At 33.0% G+C, this 20262-nt stretch overlaps 1 long non-coding RNA gene across 1 annotated transcript; it reads right to left on the reverse strand.

Annotated features, from left to right (window-relative positions):
• Positions 1-5770: 5770 nt before the first annotated feature.
• On the reverse strand, positions 5771-13973 carry LOC130986808 (uncharacterized). Its single transcript, XR_009089401.1, has 2 exons — positions 13801-13973; positions 5771-6104 (listed from the first exon to the last, which is right to left on the reverse strand). It is a non-coding gene; the product is annotated as an uncharacterized LOC130986808 (long non-coding RNA).
• Between the last annotated feature and the right edge of the window lie 6289 nt (positions 13974-20262).

Genomic DNA, 20262 nt, shown 5'->3' on the forward strand with positions numbered 1-20262 from the left:
CCAAACCCTAGCCCACTATCCTATCTGCGCCGCTTCATCTTTTTCCGCCGCCCGTCTCCTCGATCCCCACCTCCGACTTCAATGCTCCTCCCTCCTTCCCAATGACATCCACTCCTTTTTATCCCTGCTGCAAGTCTTTCAATCGTAAGGAAGTTTTCACACCGTTTTTCTTGGAAGGCTCTGGTATTCCTTCTAGAAGTGTCGCCGGATTCCTGTTCGTGGTTTCCTGATTGGTGACTGTGGGTGTGAACTTCGCTTCGGAAGGAAGTTACACACTCTGTTTGATATAGAAGGCTCTGCTATTTCTTCTTTGAAGTGTCACCGGATTCCTGTCCATCGGCTTCCTGGTTTGGTGACTGTGGGTGTGAACTTCGCTTCGATTGAGTGCTTGTATCACCGGATTCCTGTCCATCGGTTTCCTGGTTTGGTGATACTTTGTGGGTGTGCAAGCCATCGGATTCTTGTCCATCGGTTTCCTGGTTTGGTGATACTTTGTGGGTGTGCAAGCCATCAGAATCCTGTCCATCGGATTCCTGCTGCTGGTGGCTGTGCAATCGAGATTGGGGTGCTGATCTGTTTCTCCTGTTCCCTTTGAACCGTGATCATTGAGCTGCTGGAAGGGCCCTGCCTACTGTGGGAAAATCTGAGCCAAAGTGTCCCGAGGACACATTTTCCCACCTTGAGTTCCCTCTGAATTTCTTACTTTTTCCCTTTCCTTCAGGAGTACTTTGTTTCTCTTTTACTTGCTGTCTTTCGTTGTGTTTTGCAGGTACAGAAAGAAGTATCAGAGAAGTGAAGAGGCGCCAGCGGAATCAGAGGCGCAGTGGAGTCAAGCGCCAGCGGAGTCCAGCGCCAGCGGAGTCGTCTCGCCCAGACCAGAGGAATCGCTTCTCCGCTGCCAGAGGAATCGCTTTCCCTCTACCAGAGGAATCGCTTCCCCGATGCCAGAGGAATCGCTCCCCCGCTGCCAGAGGAATCGCTTCCCGCTGCCAGAGGAATCGATTCCCCGCTACCAGAGGAATCGCGTCCCCGTTGCCAGAGGAATCGTCTCGCTCCTGGCCAGAGGAATCAAGTCGCCCCGAGCAGAGAATTCAAAGGCCTACAGAGGAGAAGAAGAAGATGAAGATTCAAGTGCTTGAGCACAAGTGGGAAGACAGGAGGTTCGAAAACCAAGTGGTGTAACCCTGGCTAGGCGAAGATACCCAACAGTGGTATCAGAGCCACGGTGACCTAGCCAGGGCACCCTCCGAACACATCTTTCCCACCCCGCCGCCCTTTGGCTGCGCCGATTCGCTCCCGACGAGCAAGGAAAGAGGTAGGTCCGGCCTCTCCCCTTCCTGGGAAGGTGGCTCTGGTAAATTGGCTAAATCACTGAAACTCCTAGATTTAGGCTTGGTCAAGGTGCTGCTTTTGTTTTCTCTTTTGGTATCTTGCGATCCTGTGCTTTCTTTTGCTTCCGCTTGTTGTTCCACATCTCGATAACCCCTGGCATTCAAAGCCAAGTGAGATCTCCCTTGTATTTGGTCCAGTTCGTCTGGATTTTTCTTTAAAGGAGTCTCCTCGTGCGAGTATCCTGGAAATCAAGGGAGAAAGGGGGCTATCTAGTGTGGCTGTGTGTGACTTTTGTCTTACCTGCATCTGCATTCATCATGAACATTGTGCATATGGTTCTCTTTAATGGAAGGGATGACTTCCAGGACTGGAAAACCAAGATTGAATGCATCCTCGTAAAGGAAAAGGTTAATAAGGCTATTGTGAAAAGATATGATGAAAATACTGCTGATGAAAAACTGAGGGATTTGAATGATAATGCAAGAGCTACAATTCTGTTAAATTTGAGTAGTTCTGTGGTAAGAAAGGTGTCTCATCATAAGAGTGCTAAAGATTTATGAGATGATCTGACCTCCTTATATTCTGCATCTTCTGAAACCCTTGCTTGGTCTTTGCAAAATCAGTTCATGTCATTTCAAATGGACACCTCCAAAGATGTTGATTCTAACATGGATGACTTTAATAAATTGCTTCAAGACTTGAAACTTGCTGGAGATGATAACATTGAAAAATATGCTCCTCAGATTTTGTTAAATTCCATTCCTGAGTCATTTTCTGAAGTCAAGTCTGCATTAAAGTATGGTGGGTCTAAAGTAACTTGTGATATGATAGTGAATGGCCTAAAGGCAAAAAAGAGTGAACTGAAATTTCACAAAACAAAATCTCTGCATGGTGATGTGATGTTTGTAAACAAAAATGATCAGAGAACCTCTAATCACAGTTTCAATAAGGGTCAATCTTCCAATGATGCTAAATATGTTACTCCTGATAGACAAAGAGAAGAAAAAAGGCCTAATTTTGCTCCTAATCAGTACAGAAACCAAAATTTTGAACAAAAGCCTAAAAAGCTTTGCTGGAACTGTGGTAAGCCTGGTCATTTTTCAAATGGGTGCAAAATGCCTAAGAAGAATAGAGATTTTGTTCCTAATGAGCCAAAACAACATGCTAATAATGTCTATGAGGAAGATAGTGTCTACATGGTGCATGAACCTGATTTTCAGTACATAAACTACTCCAATGCTATGTCAAAATCTGTCAAATCCAATGAGTAGTTAATTGACTCTGGCTGCACTTTCCATGTCACACCTTTTAAGCACATGTTTCACAATTTGGAGTTTGTCAAAACTGGTCATGTGGCTTTAGCCGATGGCCAAAAGTGTGATATTTTGGGAAAATGAGATGTCTGTCTGAAATTTGAAAATGGGAGTTTGTTGACCTTGAATGAAGTCAGATATGTGCCTAACTTGAAGTTCAGTCTCTTATCTGTGTCAAAGATTGCTGATAAAATGCTTGATGGGTCTGTGAACTATCTGAGATTTCAATTTGAAAAAGATTCCAAACTCTTCTTTACTGCTCCTAGAAAAGGTGATTTGTATGCTGTCCAAGCTGAATCTGTGCCTCTTTCTGTGATTAATTTGGTGCATGATGACAAGACTGCTTTATGGCATACTAGGCTAGGTCACATGAGTAACAAAGGTCTAGAAATCTTAAGAAAAGCTGGTGCATTTGGCAAGGATAAAGTCTCTAGCATGCAATTCTGTGAACCTTGTGTGATGGGCAAGCATCATAAGTCTGCATTCCCTGTGTCCAAACCATACCCCAGAGAACATGTTAGTACAGAAATCCTTGAGTATCTGCATTCTGATGTTTGGGGCCCTGCAAAGGTGCCCACCCATGGTGGAAATTCTTATTTCTTATCTGTGATTGATGATTTTTCCAGAAAAACTTGGGTTTTCTTGATGAAAAACAAATCTGATGTTTTTGAGAAACTTTCTAACTGGGCTGTTCAAATTCAAAATCAGACTAAGAAAAGAATCAAGTGCTTAAGAACTGATAATGAGCTTGAATCCTGCAATAATGCAATAGATAAATGGTGTTCAGAGTCTGGTATTGCAAGGCACAAGTCAGTCCCCTACACTCCTCAACAAAATGGAGTTGTGGAGAGGATGAACAGAACTCTCCTTGAGAGAGTAAGAAGTCTTCTTGTTGGTTCTGGATTGTCTAAACATTTTTGGGGTGAAGCCCTTATGACTGCTGTATACTTGATAAATAGATCACCCTCTGTGCCTTTGCTTGGTAAATTGCCTGAATCTGTCTTTTTTGATAAACCTGTCCGTTTGAGCAATCTAAAGGTGTTTGGGTGTGCTGCTTATGTGCATCAAAATGTGTGTAAACTTGAACCTAGAGCTAAAAAGTGCATTTTCTTAGGATATCCTGAGGGGGTTAAGGGGTATAGACTTTGGGATAGGTATGTACCTGGTTTTAAAACATGCATTAGTAGGGATGTGGTTTTCAATGAACTTGTTTTTCCATGCTTACCTGAACCCTCACATTCTGTCACTCCAAGTGAGGTGGAGACAACTAGGCATTTTGACCTAGAAAGATATGAGTTCATGATCACTCCCCCCATTCCTTCTGAGGTGGACCCAGAACCAAACACTGAGCCTGAGCATATGCAAGATCACACCAATAACAATAGCACAGAACCTGAACCTCAACCTGAACTAGAAACCTTGCATATGAGTTTGTAGTTGTCTGGTCCTGCATGTGTTTCTTCTTGTTTCCCTTTTGCATGTTGTTTCAGTTGTTGTTATTTTCTCTTGAGTTTCTTATGTTGAGTTTTGTGTGTGTTTGCCTTGTTTTCTTTTTCTTCATGTCGAGTTTTGAGCTCTGCTCTGGTCTTTCTGTTTGCTCTGCTCTGTATGTTTTGCCTCTGCATGTGTGTGTTCTGTGTGTTTGTGTTTGTTGAGTCTGTTGTGTCTTCAATGATAACCTTTCAGGTTTGAGAATGTGGTGATTTACCCCTGGGTTGGTCTCTAGTGTAGAGATTGAGATTAATATGTTAATATTTCTCTCACCCTCTATTGTCTTGTCTTTGTGATAGGATGATAGTAAAAATGGCTGTGATGATAAGCTTAAATCAAAGGCAGGCTCTTCCCTGGTGACTTAATGATCATTGTGCCAAAGGTGGAATGTGGAGAGTTGGCCCAATGATCTTTTTTCCCTAGCCCAAACCTGTTACCCGGCCCATTTCCCAAACCCTAGCCCACTATCCCATCTGCGCCGCTTCATCTTTTTCCGCCGCCCGTCTCCTCGATCCCCACCTCCGACTTCAATGCTCCTCCCTCCTTCCCAATGACCTCCACTCCTTTTTATCCATGCTGCAAGTCTTTCAATCGTAAGGAAGTTTTCACACCGTTTTTCTGGGAAGGATCTGCTATTCCTTCTAGAAGTGTCGCCGGATTCCTGTTTGTGGTTTCCTGATTGGTGACTGTGGGTGTGAACTTCGCTTCGGAAGGAAGTTACACACTCTGTTTGATATAGAAGGCTCTGCTATTCCTTCTTTGAAGTGTCACCGGATTCCAGTCCATCGATTTCCTGGTTTGGTGACTGTGGGTGTGAACTTCGCTTCGATTGAGTGCTTGTATCACCGGATTCCTGTCCATCGGTTTCCTGGTTGGATGATACTTTGTGGGTGTGCAAGCCATCGGATTCTTGTCCATCGGTTTCCTGGTTTGGTGATACTTTGTGGGTGTGCAAGCCATCAGAATCCTGTCCATCGGATTCCTGCTGCTGGTGGTTGTGCAATCGAGATTGGGGTGCTGATCTGTTTCTCCTGTTCCCTTTTAACCGTGATCATTGAGCTGCTGGAAGGGCCCTGCCTACTGTGGGAAAATCTGAGCCAAAGTGTCCCGAGGACACATTTTCCCACCTTGAGTTCCCTCTGAATTTCTTACTTTTTCCCTTTCCTTCAGGAGTACTTTGTTTCTCTTTTACTTGCTGCCTTTCGTTGTGTTTTGCAGGTATAGAAATGAGTATCGGAGAAGTGAAGAGGCGCCAGCGGAATCAGAGGCGCAGTGGAGTCAAGCGCCAGCGGAGTCGTCTCGCACAGACCAGAGGAATCGCTTCCCCGCTGCCAGAGGAATCGCTCCCCCGCTGCCAGAGGAATCGCTTCCCCGCTGCCAGAGGAATCACTTCCCCGCTACCAGAGGAATCGCGTCCCCGTTGCCAGAGGAATCGTCTCGCTCCTGGCCAGAGGAATCAAGTCGCCCCGAGGAGAGAATTCAAAGGCCTACAGAGGAGAAGAAGAAGACGAAGATTCAAGTGCTTGAGCACGAGTGGGGAAGACAGGAGGTTCGGAAACCAAGCGGTGAACCCTGGCTAGGCGAAGATACCCAACAAAATGTTAATTGAAATATAAAATTTTACATGTTCGCAATATTGCAATCTTCCTCCATTTTATTGATAATGAAGCAAATTGAGGTGTTCTATAGTTCTTAAACAAACTAACTCATACCACAAACAAACGTATTTATCACTTGTATAAAGATTAAAAAAGAAAAAGAAAAAGAAAAAAAAAGAATGCAATTTATTTATGTGGGTGGGCTGGAGGCTGAGATTTGAAGTGGTTTATCAACGGCGGCAGCAGCGGCAATACGCGTATGTATCAGTACCGGCACCACGAGGTCCACGACCACAACAACCGAACGCACAGTCATACGCATACGTATCAGCTCCTATGCCATCATCACCTTTCTTCTCATGCTCCTTTGCTGATCATAAAATTAAACTCACAACTAAATTTATCAGTAAAGTCAATCCAATATATAACTGCAATAGTACAAGATTTTTTTATTTATACTATATTAAAAATAAAATATTTCAATCTGAAATCAATTTCAAATTTATTTCAAAATTAAGTGGTAATTTTTCAGTTATATCAGATTGAAAGTTTATTTATATACTGTATTTTTTTATCTCCTTATTTTTTTGTTTTATTTCTTGATAAAATTATAAATATGAATAATTTTAAAATATTTAATACATATATCAAATTAAAGATCATTATAAAATCTTTAATTTGATGTATTTTTATGTAAATATTTGATTTAAAATGAAAAAGTATATTTTATTGGAGTTGTTTTTCTAACTCCATAAAAATCTCACTTTTTGTTATTTGTTTTGCCTTTCTCCGCATTGGTTTTTCCTTGCAGATTTTCGGTCAAGGATAGAATGGAAAGAGGAGTTCAGTTGCTAAAAAGAACGAAGAGTGGAGATAATGAGAGAGAGAAGAGAGGAGTTAGTTTGTAACCTCCTAAAATCAAGTGAAGAGTGAACAAAGTGAAGATGATCTTTCAACCATCCAACGGCCACATCTCCAACCACTTTCCCACGACTTCAAGCCTTGGAGAGCAAGATTAAGAGGTCTATATATACTAAGGAGAAGTCTCCGTTCAGATTACGAGCTTAGAGAGAAGATTTTGAGTATTCAGAGTGATCTATGTACGAGTGTTGTTCTTTGTGTTAGGATAACATTTGTTAGAGCATTCGTTGTGTTTAGTCGGATTTCGGAGTATAGCTCTTGAATCTAGTTTCCATTTGTTCGTGAGAGTGACTAGTGTTCAATACCTAAGTCTTTGTAATGGTATTGAACGTGAGTGTTCATTCTCCATTTAGTCATTTTGCCATAAGGTGTTTTTCAAGTTATTTTATAACTCGAAGAAATTTTTCATACACTTGTGCTTTTTATTCCGCTACAATTTGTTTCTACTTTGTGTGCTTGTGTGTTGCCTTAACACAGTGCAATACATTAAGCTTGAAGGGAGCAACACTTTCATATTTATTTAAAGATTTAAAATTAAAAAATTCTCTCTCCTCTCTCATCTTTTTTTGAATAAATCTATTTTTATTGTTGTAGAATATATCTATTTTTTTAATTCTTTTTATTCTTATTTTTTAACTTTGTTTTATCTTTTCATAATATCAATTTTTATTATTGTGAACTATTTTTTATTTATTTATTTTTTTCAATATTCATTTCAAATATATTTAATAAAAAAATATATTTTTTTATATTTATAAATATAATAATAAAATTAATTTTAATTTTATATAAATATAAAAAAATCTCGTTTATTACACGGAATATAAATGCTACTCCGTATGAATAACATGTAAAGACTCAAAATTATGAAGTCGTTATTTTTGAGTATATTTTTGTACGGCAAACACGTGTACCTCGCAACAGGAAGTGAATATATTAATTAAGAGCTGTATAATGAATATATTTAAAGGAAGTGAACCACATAAACACTTTTTCTTATCGTAGGAATTGGGAAGTTATCCTAATAATATATTGATATTTGTATAGTTTATAATTGTCTTGAATTAAAGTATTTTATAATTTATAAGAAGTATTATATTATAGAAAAACATATTTATATGATTTTATAAGTGTCACAAAATAAAATTGTGATATCTTATAATGAGTAGTTATATGTGTCATAAAAATAAAAACACGTAAGAAAATTTTGTGATAGTTAAAGGTGTATTAATCTATCTATTTATTATATATTAAAGCAAAATAAATCATATCCTACGTGGCATCCTATAATCACTCCATTCTAATTTTCCTCAATTCTCATTCATTCTTATTTTTTCTAAATTTTAATCAATTTCTATATTTAAGAATCATTAAAAATCTAAAAATCATGATATATTTAAAAACTAAATATCTAAAAAATCATTATATAAATATTCCAACAAAATAAATTCTAGCCTACTTGGCGTCGTACAATCACTTCATTCTAATTTTCCTTAATCTATATATCTATATATATATATTAAAGCAAAATAAATCCTACCCTACCTGTGGCATAATATAATCACTTCATTCTAATTTTCCTCAGTTCTCATTCATTCTTGTTTTTTATATAATTTTAATCAATTTCTATATCTAAAAACCATTAAAAATCTAAAAATCATGATATATTTAAAAACTAAATATCTAAAAAATCATTATATAAATATTCCAACAAAATAAATTCTGTCCCACGTCACGTGGCGTCGTACAATCACTCCATTTTATTTTTCCTCAATTCTCATTCATTTTTATTTTTTATTTTTTATTTTTTAATCAATTTCTATATCCAAAAACCATTAAATATCTAAAAATTATTATATATATCGAAAAACTATTAAATATCTAAAAATATTTATATTAGTATTACATTGATCAATAAAATTTTATTTATATCCATACACGGAAAATAGAAAATACATATATTTGTAATTTTGAGGTTGTAATGATTATTGTAATATTATACATTTATACTTCATGATATTCAACTCTCCAATTTCAATTTAAAAACGTACTTGATTTACTTTAATATATATGACTTTGATGTTATTAATTCTATTTATATTCCCTAAAAAATAATCTTCGACCTCATGGGCAGATCAATTCGGGTTCCAACGTATATAATACTTTAATTGGGTTAAAATAAAAATCACCCTTAAGATAAGAATGTAGAACTAATCTATGCCCTTAATCAATAATACTTTAATGGACACGAATATTTAAAATTTATTGTATTTTAATTTGCATTAGGAAAAAAAAAAACTACAATCACTCCATTCTAATTTTCCTCAATTCTCATTCATTTTTATTTTTTATTTTTAATCAATTTTCATATCCAAAAACCATTAAATATCTAAAAATTATTATATATATAAAAACTATTAAATATCTAAAAATCTTTATATTAGTATTCCACTTATCAATAAAATTTTATTTATATCCATACACGGAAAATAGAAAATACATAAATCATTATATTAGCAAAATAAATCATATCCTAAAACGGAAAATATAAAATACATAAATCATTATATTAATATTTTACAAATCAAGAATAGAGCATTTTGATACAGAAATGTTTAAGAATAGAGCTATCTTAGCTCCTAATGAAATGGTTGATACAATAATTGATTACGTCATGTCTCTAATGTCTACCAAAGAAAGGGTTTACCTAAGTTCAAACAAAATTTGCAAAGAAGATGGACAAATTGACCTCGATGAACAGGTATTCTCAGTTGAATATCTCGACACGATCAAGTGTTCAGGATTGTCGAGTCATGAGATTAAATTGAAAGAGAAATGCATAATCACGCTTCTAAAAAATATGATCAATCTAATGAACTTTGCAATGACACCAGACTGATAGTAAATCAACTTGGAGAACACGTAAGTGAAGGCAAACTCATTTCAGGAAAAAAAAATGCGCGTAAGAAGTTTTCTATAGCTAGAATGATTACAATTTTATCACAACTCACTAAATTTTCAATTCGGTTCCAGAGAAGGCAATTCTATATGAGTTATGTCGGCGGTGGTTTCTAAAAGATGGGGAGATATGTTGGACGACGACGACTCTTTGGATGAGGATGAATCTCTAAATATTTTCTCATAGTTTTGGTGTTTGTTTTCATTTACCCGTGGTTTCTCGCGGGTGTTTTAGACTGCTTTTGTTTTGACTCTTGTTTTTCTTTTTTTCCTTTCTAATAAAATTTCTATTTCAGCAATTCTATATGAGTGTTTGTTTTGCTATGTAGATTATAAATAAAAGTCATGGATAATCTCTTTCAAATGTAGTCGAAACCTATTTTTAGTTATGGACAACTCTACGCGACAATCTCAAAAGTCACTAAAAAAAAGGTCATACGCAAGACGCAACAACTAATTAATATGGTGTATGATGAAATTTTCGATAGATTATGAGGTTGCAAATTTAAGAATTTATTCAAACTTTTAAAGTTTAAGTCACTAGTGATATTATCTAATTTATTCTTTTCTTATTTTTTTTTAATTACTGGTTCCAACTATAATATAGGTACGTTTCAAATAATTGTTTAAATTTCTTTTTTAATATTTTTTTGAATCAAAACTCTGCTTACATATAAATTTCATAAGATATTTAAATTAGGTCGGTCAATTTCAAATAAATATTATAATTTTTTTACTTTAAAATAATTTCATTAAAATAAAAAAAATTATGCAACAAAAAATACATTAATAATTTTACAAATTTATATTTTAATAGAGTCCATCGAATTTCAACGGGTCACTTACTAGTTTCTATTATTAACAAAATTTACAAACTTTTATAAGTAGCAATCGATAGTAATAGCTATTTTTTTTAATTTGTCGTTCTCGGAGAATGTAAGTAGTAAATTTTGTTACACGTAAAATATAATAACTTTTCTAACACCTCTTTTGATCCTACCAAAATTATGTCATTACTCTATTATTTCACTGTAGTTAGAATTTTAAAAAATTAACGTACGTTGTGTCTATATACAAGGAAATGTAATTCTACATATAAATAATTACTTCTCTACGTTAGAGATTATCAATGTTTTAAATAGGAACTAATTTGTAATTTATTGAATTTCAAAATATTACTTTACGTTACAATTTATAAGTAAAATTTATAAAAATAATTTATACTTGAATAGTGTTTTGCTATCTGATAAATTGTGACGATGAACCAAAATGATAAAGTTTGTATATAGTCATCATGTAAAATTTATGTACTCGTATCCATCCCACCACAGTTAAAAAGTGATTTTAAATTAGAGAGATAAATGTTCAAACCTATTTATAATGTTTATTTGTATTTATTTATTTGTTTAAAATAGTAAATATAAGTTGTTATAATATTTCATTTACAAAATCATAGAAAAAATTTCACATATCGATCAATATTTGTACCGAAGTTTATATACTCGTACCTATCCCAAATCCGAATAAAAAATTATTTTACTACTTGTTCTCGTCTTAGTTCCATTTAGTAGCACCCTCAAATTACTTGAATCCATTTAAATTATAAAATATCTAAATAACCAAATATAAGTTTGTACGATAATCAGTTAAGATAAATAAGCATAGAGATTGCAATACTCATTCCAAACTTGTAAAATAATATTCTATAATCATTCAAATATGTTAAATTTATAATTGTTTGGACCTATATTGTTATGATTTTGTGGGTGTTTAGGAGTTGTATTGGTTTATATATTGGTCTCATTCACTCAAGAGTTGATTGATTTGAGCTTTTGTGCTAATTTTATTGTCTCAAAATTTTATGCTTGAATAGATTAATACGTGAACAAAAATGAAGTCGGAATTGAGTTGAATAATCTGAAGAATAATTGAAGCTAATCTCAATATGAGTTCGTGGACGAAAACGGATCTAAAATCGGACTTGAAACGAGGGAGAACAGACCAAAATAAAAACGTTGCACAGTGCAGTGGCCTACGCCCACCGACTCCAATTAGTGAAGGGGTGCGGCGGCGGCCTCCGTGAGCTGTGGCCACAGCCCACTGCTGCCTCCGCCGTGAGGCGGGCGCTAAGGGCCTGTTTTGGCAACTTTGTGCGTGATTTAAGAGGTGATCACTAAGGCCGTTTTCATCACATATCTCATTTTTCAGCTTTTAAAAACACTCTCTTCTCTATATTTTTCTCTTGAGTACTAGAACATTTTGGTGGAGTTAAATAGAGATTTCAAGCTTGATACCTTGGATTAATCATATAATTCATATGTAAGTTTACTTTCTTCTTTTTGCTTTAAATTAATCTATGATTTTATGTACAATTTAATTACATATTTCTTCTATTGTCTTTCATATTATTCTTTATAGATATTTCATGCTTTCAATTCTTGTTTCTAGCCTAGATAATTTTTTATTTATGTTATTGGATTTATCGCTTTCTAGATCGTTAGATTAGAACCTTAATTTTATGGTTTCTTAATTTTACTGCTTTGTTTTATCTGCGTTTTACCATTGCCTAGTTAATTTTCTATGTTTTTTTTCTTTCAATTACGCGTTAGTTAATCAGATGTGGAGTGACAAACACGACCTATGTTTAGAATGTTTAGGATTTCTTTTTCATTTTATGTGCATAGCGTGAACATAGCCCTGCTTAGCCTTCCATGAGAATACGACTTGGGTTAACTTAATTATCATCCTAGGATGACCTCGTACTATTACGAGCAAAATTAGGTGTTAGTTTGGTTGAAACAATAATAATAAGTTGTTACAATTAGCGGTATATATCTTAAAAAGATTTGAACATTACATACTAAACATTAAAATGAATAATATAATTGCCTCTAAATTCATAAACTTTGGTCAATTTTCATTTTTTCCCACAATATTTGAACTTCCAATTTAAAACCATCAACTATCGATTTTTCTCAGTTTTCCCATGAAGCGCATTTTCGATAAAAATCATCAACACTGGAATTATCCGACATAGCGTAAATCACTTAAAATGTGTCATCGATGTGTACACTCTCTGCCATATAAGACGAGACGATGTCGTTTCACTTGTCTTCTAAAAATTAAACTCGCGGAAGATGAATGGGACATCAAATGTGAAATCACATAGGAAAGAAAAATTACACATGCACTTATTCACTATGAAATCTATTCCATTGGCATTAAGTGGTCCAAGAGGAGGGTTCGAGAATGGAGATCGATTGTTGAATCAGAGAAATGAGTGAGAGGTATGTTCATAAGTTAAGTTCTTTACTACTCTCTCTGTCCGCGATATCGTTTCCATATTTGCCATTTTAGTCCGTCCGCGATATCATTTTCGCTTCCATTTATAGAAATAGGGTCCACAAACTTCCACTCACAACAATTGTGGGACCCAAACTCCACTACTATTTACTACTATTCACCACTTTTCTTAAAGCCCGCGCCGTCCACAATGTGAAAACGATATCGCGAACGGAGGGAGTATATTTTGTAGGTAGTTAGTTGTATTTTTAAGTGTCTATGTGTCCAATGATAGTGTGATTAATAATTTTTGTTCAATCTCATGCAAGAATCGACATATTAGAGTTGGATTTGAGGATATAACCCTAATTTTTTTAGAAAATACGCACTAGAAACGATGTCGTTTCTATTAGAAATACGACACGTTGTTTTAGTAATTTATGACGTGTCCATGTCGGCAAAATTCGACTTTATGTGTGTTCAATTTTTGCCAGAAACGCTTCATGGAAAAATTGGGAAAAATTGATAGTTGATGGTTTTAAATCGAACATTCAAAGATTCTGGGAAAAAATGGAAATTGACCAAAATTTATGAATTTAGAGACAATTAACCCTAATATAAAAAACAAAACAAAAATAGAGCGATAAATATTTGAACTGGTTTATAATGGAGTATATATTTGTACTCGTCCTATTTTAACTATATATATATAACTCTTGTTATAATATTCATTAACAAAATCCTAGAAAAAATTCCACCTAAACATGGTGATCAATATTTGAATTTTGTGTAGATTAAATCGTACCTATTCCAAATTCCACATAAAAAGTGCCTTGGAGCCTATAATTTCAATCTATGTATTGCATAATAGGATTAAGTTTGAAAAAGAGAAAGAAAGTGCTTACACGCCACTGTATTAGACGTCTGAGTGAGTTCTCTAGTGTCTGCAACTTCCGAGGAAATGAGAAGCACCGTAACTAAGAACACAGCAATGAATACATTTCTTTTCGAAGCCATTTTTTGGCTCACTATATTAATGTGTATATTTTGATTTTGAATGACAAGCTTGTGGCTTGGTGAGTATATATAATAAATTTAATATTTTAGTATAAGACAGGAATCTGTTTATATCTGAAATTTTTTCAAAATTCTGACCAAATTTATCTATTTTTAATAAAAACTATTTCCCATGAATTAAATGAACCATCTTTATTTATATATACAATAAAGTCAACTTGTGATTCTGTTTTTAAAATAAAGATAACAATACTTTTTTTTATATTACATTAACACTTCTTTTTATTTCCCCTTAAAAAACACTTATTTTTATTTCTAAATTTATGTTATTCCTTTGATGATGGAAACATTGTTTTCGTCTAAATGGTAGAACTCAAGATCTATTTTTCCTTATTTGACAAGTAAATCTATAAATATATGTTATTTTTTCCACGGGTGGAAAAATACTGTGAAGGACTACCATCCCCACTTGATAGTTTTGACACTATTGAAAACAAAATTTAAATAAAGGGAGACTTTGGCATCGCCCAATCCATCGGTTCAATGAAGACCGCGTTTCATTGAAAGCGACGGGTGTCATAAAAGTAATGTATTTGAAATCTTCCTTGCGCGTTTAAACAATGATCTTTTTACATTGAATCTCATCCCCCTGCTTGTATTCGGGAAGTTTATGCAAAGAAAATAAGACGAGTCAATCTCTTAAATTCATGCAGCTTCATATTATTAATAAATATTACTACACCAATTTGAGACTAGAATGATTAATAAACAACATTTTCATTAAATTTGAGACTGATACATGTATGTCAATCGGGCCAGCCCACTCAGTTTCGGGCCAGCCCATTCGATTTCGGGTTATTTTCGGTTCGGGCTAGTCGATTTTTTTATTTTTTGGGCTAAAAATTTTCGACCCTAGCCCTAACCCACTCGATTTCGGGCTGACCCGTTCGGGCCCGCAAGTTTTACGATTTTTTTATATGTTTTTTTTATATATAAATAATCATATTCTTTTAATAAAAATATGTCGTATTTTTTAAATCAAGACATTTCGCTTTATTTTAGATACAAAAATTAGTATTTTTTTAACATAAGTTTACATAATATCTAACTTTAATTTCGTTTTGATAAAAAATTGTATATAGATTTAATATAAATGACTATCTATCTTTGACTTTTATATCATAAATGTTTGTTATTAACCGTTGAAAAAAATCAAATCATATTCTACAAGCATCAAAATGTTATTAATGAATTAAAAAGTAAAGTATTAAAGTTTAAAAATCAATTATTAGGAATGTGTTCGGTTAATCGGGCCAACCCACTGGGTTTTCGAGCCAACCCTATCGGGCTCGGGCTATTTTCGGTTCGGGCCATTCGGGCTAAATTTTTTTCGGGCTAAAAATTCTCAGCCCTAACCCACCTTTTTTATCGGTCTATTCGGGTCGACCCGTCGGTTTCGAGCTTTTTTGACATCCCTAATTGTATATATACATTCTAGGCGGATTTGAGTGATGAACCTTAACATCATTATTTTGATTCATCACTCATCAGTTTGATTTTTCAGAAAACATTGCAAGAAGAACATAGATAAATCTCATATGTTTTTATATTCATACAATTTATTGTTAATATTTACTTCGTAATACTGTTCGCCCGGTCATTATTAAATTTCTAGATCCGTCCCTGAACTTCGGTCTCGTGAAAACGAAATAACGCATATACCCATGTTTCCCTGTAAACACCTTTATTGCCAATTTCACAATTTCTTATGTATAGAGAGATTCAAAGGATTAAGGGAGAATGGCCAAATGTGATCGGATATTTATTTAAATTTATCATGTCAAATAAGAATGACGGATAAGTTAAATAAATCTATGAAACACACAAATAGTCACTTGAATTTGGGTTCGAATCCTAGATGAAGCGAAAACTTCACCACATTAACTGAATTACGCACGACTATTCGTGCATTACAAGAAACTTATTCCTAAATTTATATTGATTTATTCATTATTACTAGCATTTGCACTCGTGCAACACACGAAAAATATTTTTATATTTTATTATATATAAAATTCATTATCATTTGATTATTATATAAAAATTCTAAATATAATTAAAAATACTATAATTTAAGATAAATATATTTTAGTTTAATATAAAAATAATAAAGAATAATTCATATTAATACAAAATGATATTGTGAAAAAAGAAAACAATATAAGTTAAAAGATAATTGAAAAAAATAGATTTATTCAAAAAAAAGAGGAGAGAGAAGGGAGAATTTTCTTAAGTTTTAATATTTAAATAAATATAACTTTTATATTTTAAATCCAATATTTAGATAACATATATCAAATTAAAGCTATTGTTATGATCTTTAATTTGATATGCATATCAAATATTTTATAATTAGTCGAATTTCACAATTTAAAAAGAAATAGAAAAATAAGAAGTTAAAGAAAAAGAAAAAAAAAAGTTGTATGGCTTATAAATAAACCTTCACTTTTATTCTAACTACAAAATTGTCACTCAATTTTGAAATTGATTTGAAATCAATTTGAAATTGAAAATTCCCTTTTTAATATAGTATAGATTTAATTTATCACACTCTCTCTCTTCGTTATTTAAATTGTCAATTAAGGGGGTGTATTCAATTCAGAATTTAATTTTTTTTGACAGATTTTCTATAATCTGTGAATTTTACCAAATTTTATGGATTGTTTAATTTTATTTAGAGTTTAGGAGATTCTTCAAATTGATTTATCTCTGGTTTCATAGACTTTTATAATTCTATATATTTTTAATTTTCGATTGTTCTGGTTTTTCTCACTGTGGCTGCCATTATTGTTCTCTATTCGATTACAAAAAATCGAACACCATTAAAAAAAAATCAAAAATCCAAACCAAGGCATTACAATTGAAAATCAAGGAACATACGCATCATAGTTCGTAAGGTTCCACAAACTCCTAATACAATGAATCTAGCTAGTTGTAATGTTCCATTAACCTAATAATAAATGCATTAGTCAGTGAACTAGTCACACACACACACACCGAAAGCTGCAGTCTCCAATTTATATTAAATTAACATAATTATTTACTACTCTAAAATCTTCAAGTTCAAAAGGTCAAAATCTGTATTTAAGCAAAAGCACAAATCTTCACTGATCAAGCGTTAAACTAATACGTAGCACCCATCAACTGATAAACTAATTTCGAGAAAACAGAGCTTCTGCGAATTAACAGACGAAGGAGGCAGCCAGCTGCGGAGAAAGGCAGAATATGTCAAAATGAAAATGAAATAAAGGGAGACTTTGGGGTGGCATATTGGTTCAATGAAGACTGCGTTTCATTGAAAGCGACGGGTGTGATAAAAATATTTGAAATTTTCCATGCACGTTTAAGAAAATTTCCATGCGCTATAAATAATGAATTTTTGACGTCCCCATTTGTGCTTGTATACAGCAAAGAAAGTCAGATAAGTGAATCTCTTAGATCCGGAAAAAGAAAATTGAGGATTTGAGACCAGATGGAGCAAATGAGCAATCACCGGCTCAGCATTTAGCTCACTTGCTTTAAACTCCTACCTTACATGATATCTATATATGAGGTCGTGAGTTAATTTCAAACTCACAAGTACCGCCTTACAGCCAGGAATTAATTTGGGAGGGGAGAATTTTTTTTTGGATATTCTGTATATTTAAGGCATTATTTTATTAAAAGACAAGCATAATAGTAATAATAAAGAACAACATTTTCATAGATTATATAATTTATATATATAACAAATGAGCCGGAGGATTTTTTAGGACATTAACTTAGATTAATTTGAAAATTAGGACAATAACTTTCGGACTTGTAAAAATAGGACACTAATTATTTTTTAAGAGTAAAATAGGACACTAATTAATAAGCGTCGTAAAAATAGGACATTTCTCAGCGGATAATTGGCTAAAAAATGTCCTGCGGATGCAACACTTGTTAATTAGTGTCATATTTTACTCTAAAAAAAATTAGTGTCCTATTTTTATAAGTTCGAAAGTTATTGTCCTAATTTCCAAATCAATCTAAGTAACTGTCCTAAAAAACCCTCGAACTCTATAACAAATTAGTTTCAGTACATTACAAATTTTTTTGGGACATTCTGTATTTTTAAAGCATTTTTTATTAAAAGACGAGCATAATAGTAATTATAAAGAACAACATTTTCATATACTATATAGTTTTAATATATTACAAATTAATTTCAATACATTACAAACTTTTCTTTTTTTTTTGTCATTTTGTACATTTTAGGCATTTTTTTTATTAATAGACAAGCATAATAACAATAATAACGAACAATATTTTCATAAATTATATATTTTCAATAAATTACAAGCTAGAATCAATAATAATAAAAGGCAAGCATAGTAATAAAAGCAAACAAATTTTTTTTGGGCATTCCATCCATTTTAGGCATTTTCTATTAAAAGACAAGCATAATAGTGATAATTAATATTTTTATAAATTAAATAGTTTTAAATAACACAATTATCCTTAAATTAATTATAAATGGAAGAATATAACAAGCTAATCAACTTTTGTAAAACAAATTTATTTTATAATATAAACATATATCTCTATATATATATATATATACTAAAAAAAATTCAAAATTTGGGAGGGGGCTTCAGCCCCCCCTAGCCCCCCCTTGGCTACGCCCCTGCCGCCTTATATATATTTTCTCCTTCTTCTGTCTATTTGAATTGGTCTGATTCGCCCAATAATAGATAAGTTTTTTCAAACATTTGTGATGTGACATCCTATTATGAACACTGATTTTTTTTTTTTTATTTGAAGATGAACACTGAAATATTTGTAATGGGATGAAAAAGAGTATTAATTAATTCAAACCTTTAAGTTCTATGAAGTTATAGATATAAAAAAATAGAATTACAAATACTTAAATCTATCTATCTATCCACAACCGATTTTTCAAAGTTTTTTTTTTAAATTGTAAATCCCCTAGAACTACATCCACAAAGTTACTATTTAAGTTATCTACTCAATTATATATATATATATATATTTTTTTTTTGATCGGGCAAAGTCATGTACTCAATTATATTTATAACTGGTATACTTGTAAAGTGATGTAAAAGGTAGTTTTATAAAATAAAATAAAATAATTTCATTATATTCCTAAACTTTATTTCTAACTATCAATTATAGGAATAGAAATAAACAAGAAATCATGCACAATTTTACTTTTTTGTATTTCATGTGCATACCAAGCATAGAAATCACCTAAGATTTGTCATTTATTCCCCATCTTCATTTTATTTCTACTTTTATTTTATTTTACCCTCATTCCATTTCATCATACCAATCACCTTCTTATAAACTGCTTTAAAAAACTTATAAGCTTAGCAATAAACTGCTGACTGATTAGGCAGAGCTTTTACATTCAAAAGGGCTCACTTGATATTTTGTGGAGTTGCCAATTTTGCTGCGGACAGATTTTGGATTGGCCCAAGTTTTTGAAATCTAAGTTTGACTAGTCTCACTCGGTCGACCAACTTCAGTTACCCTTACCCGACAACAATGCTAAAATGTTGATCGCTATATATTACTGCATTTAGATCGTGCAATTATAGCAGAGTTTTGGATTTATAGGAACTGAAATTATAATAAACACATATACTTTACTACTAAATTCTCAAGTGAATGATTTTTATAACTACGTAAATAATTATGAAGTTGCAAAAGGAATAAAAACATACTCACGTAAAAATGAAAGAAATATTGATACTAGTGAATCTTTTTCGCTACCTGTCGGCCATTTTCACTTGGCCTACCTGCATGATGCCTTTGACACCTATAATATTTTCACTTGCATTCATAGTTTAAAGAATTATTTTTGATCTCTAAAATGATTATACATCAAATGTTGATATTGATATATATCAATATTCAAAAGTTAATGAAATCGTGTAACGTCAGTTCTAATTAATTAAGATCCTCCATATTGTCTATCCCTACAACAAGTAGGGGTTTAATATTAGTTCAAAGACATTGCAAATCATAATTGAAGAGCTTGATCAAGAATTGGAGGATAGTTAAGTCATTTTTAGGAAACTCTTTTCAATATTGGAGGTGTCCCACTTAAATGGAAGAACATTTTTTTGGTGGAATCAATGCATTCTTCGGTGAAAGTCTCCAAACTTAGCATTTAATTAAAGAAGGCAACCTCCGCAGGGCTGATGGCCAACATTATTTTTGTAAGCTGCACAACTGAATTTGCCACAGAGCGACCCTACATTAATCGTTAATTGAAATATAAAATAATTCAGACAGTATCGCAA

The sequence above is a fragment of the Salvia miltiorrhiza genome, chromosome 5 (assembly GCF_028751815.1).
Source record: "Salvia miltiorrhiza cultivar Shanhuang (shh) chromosome 5, IMPLAD_Smil_shh, whole genome shotgun sequence".
Lineage (NCBI taxonomy): Eukaryota > Viridiplantae > Streptophyta > Magnoliopsida > Lamiales > Lamiaceae > Salvia > Salvia miltiorrhiza.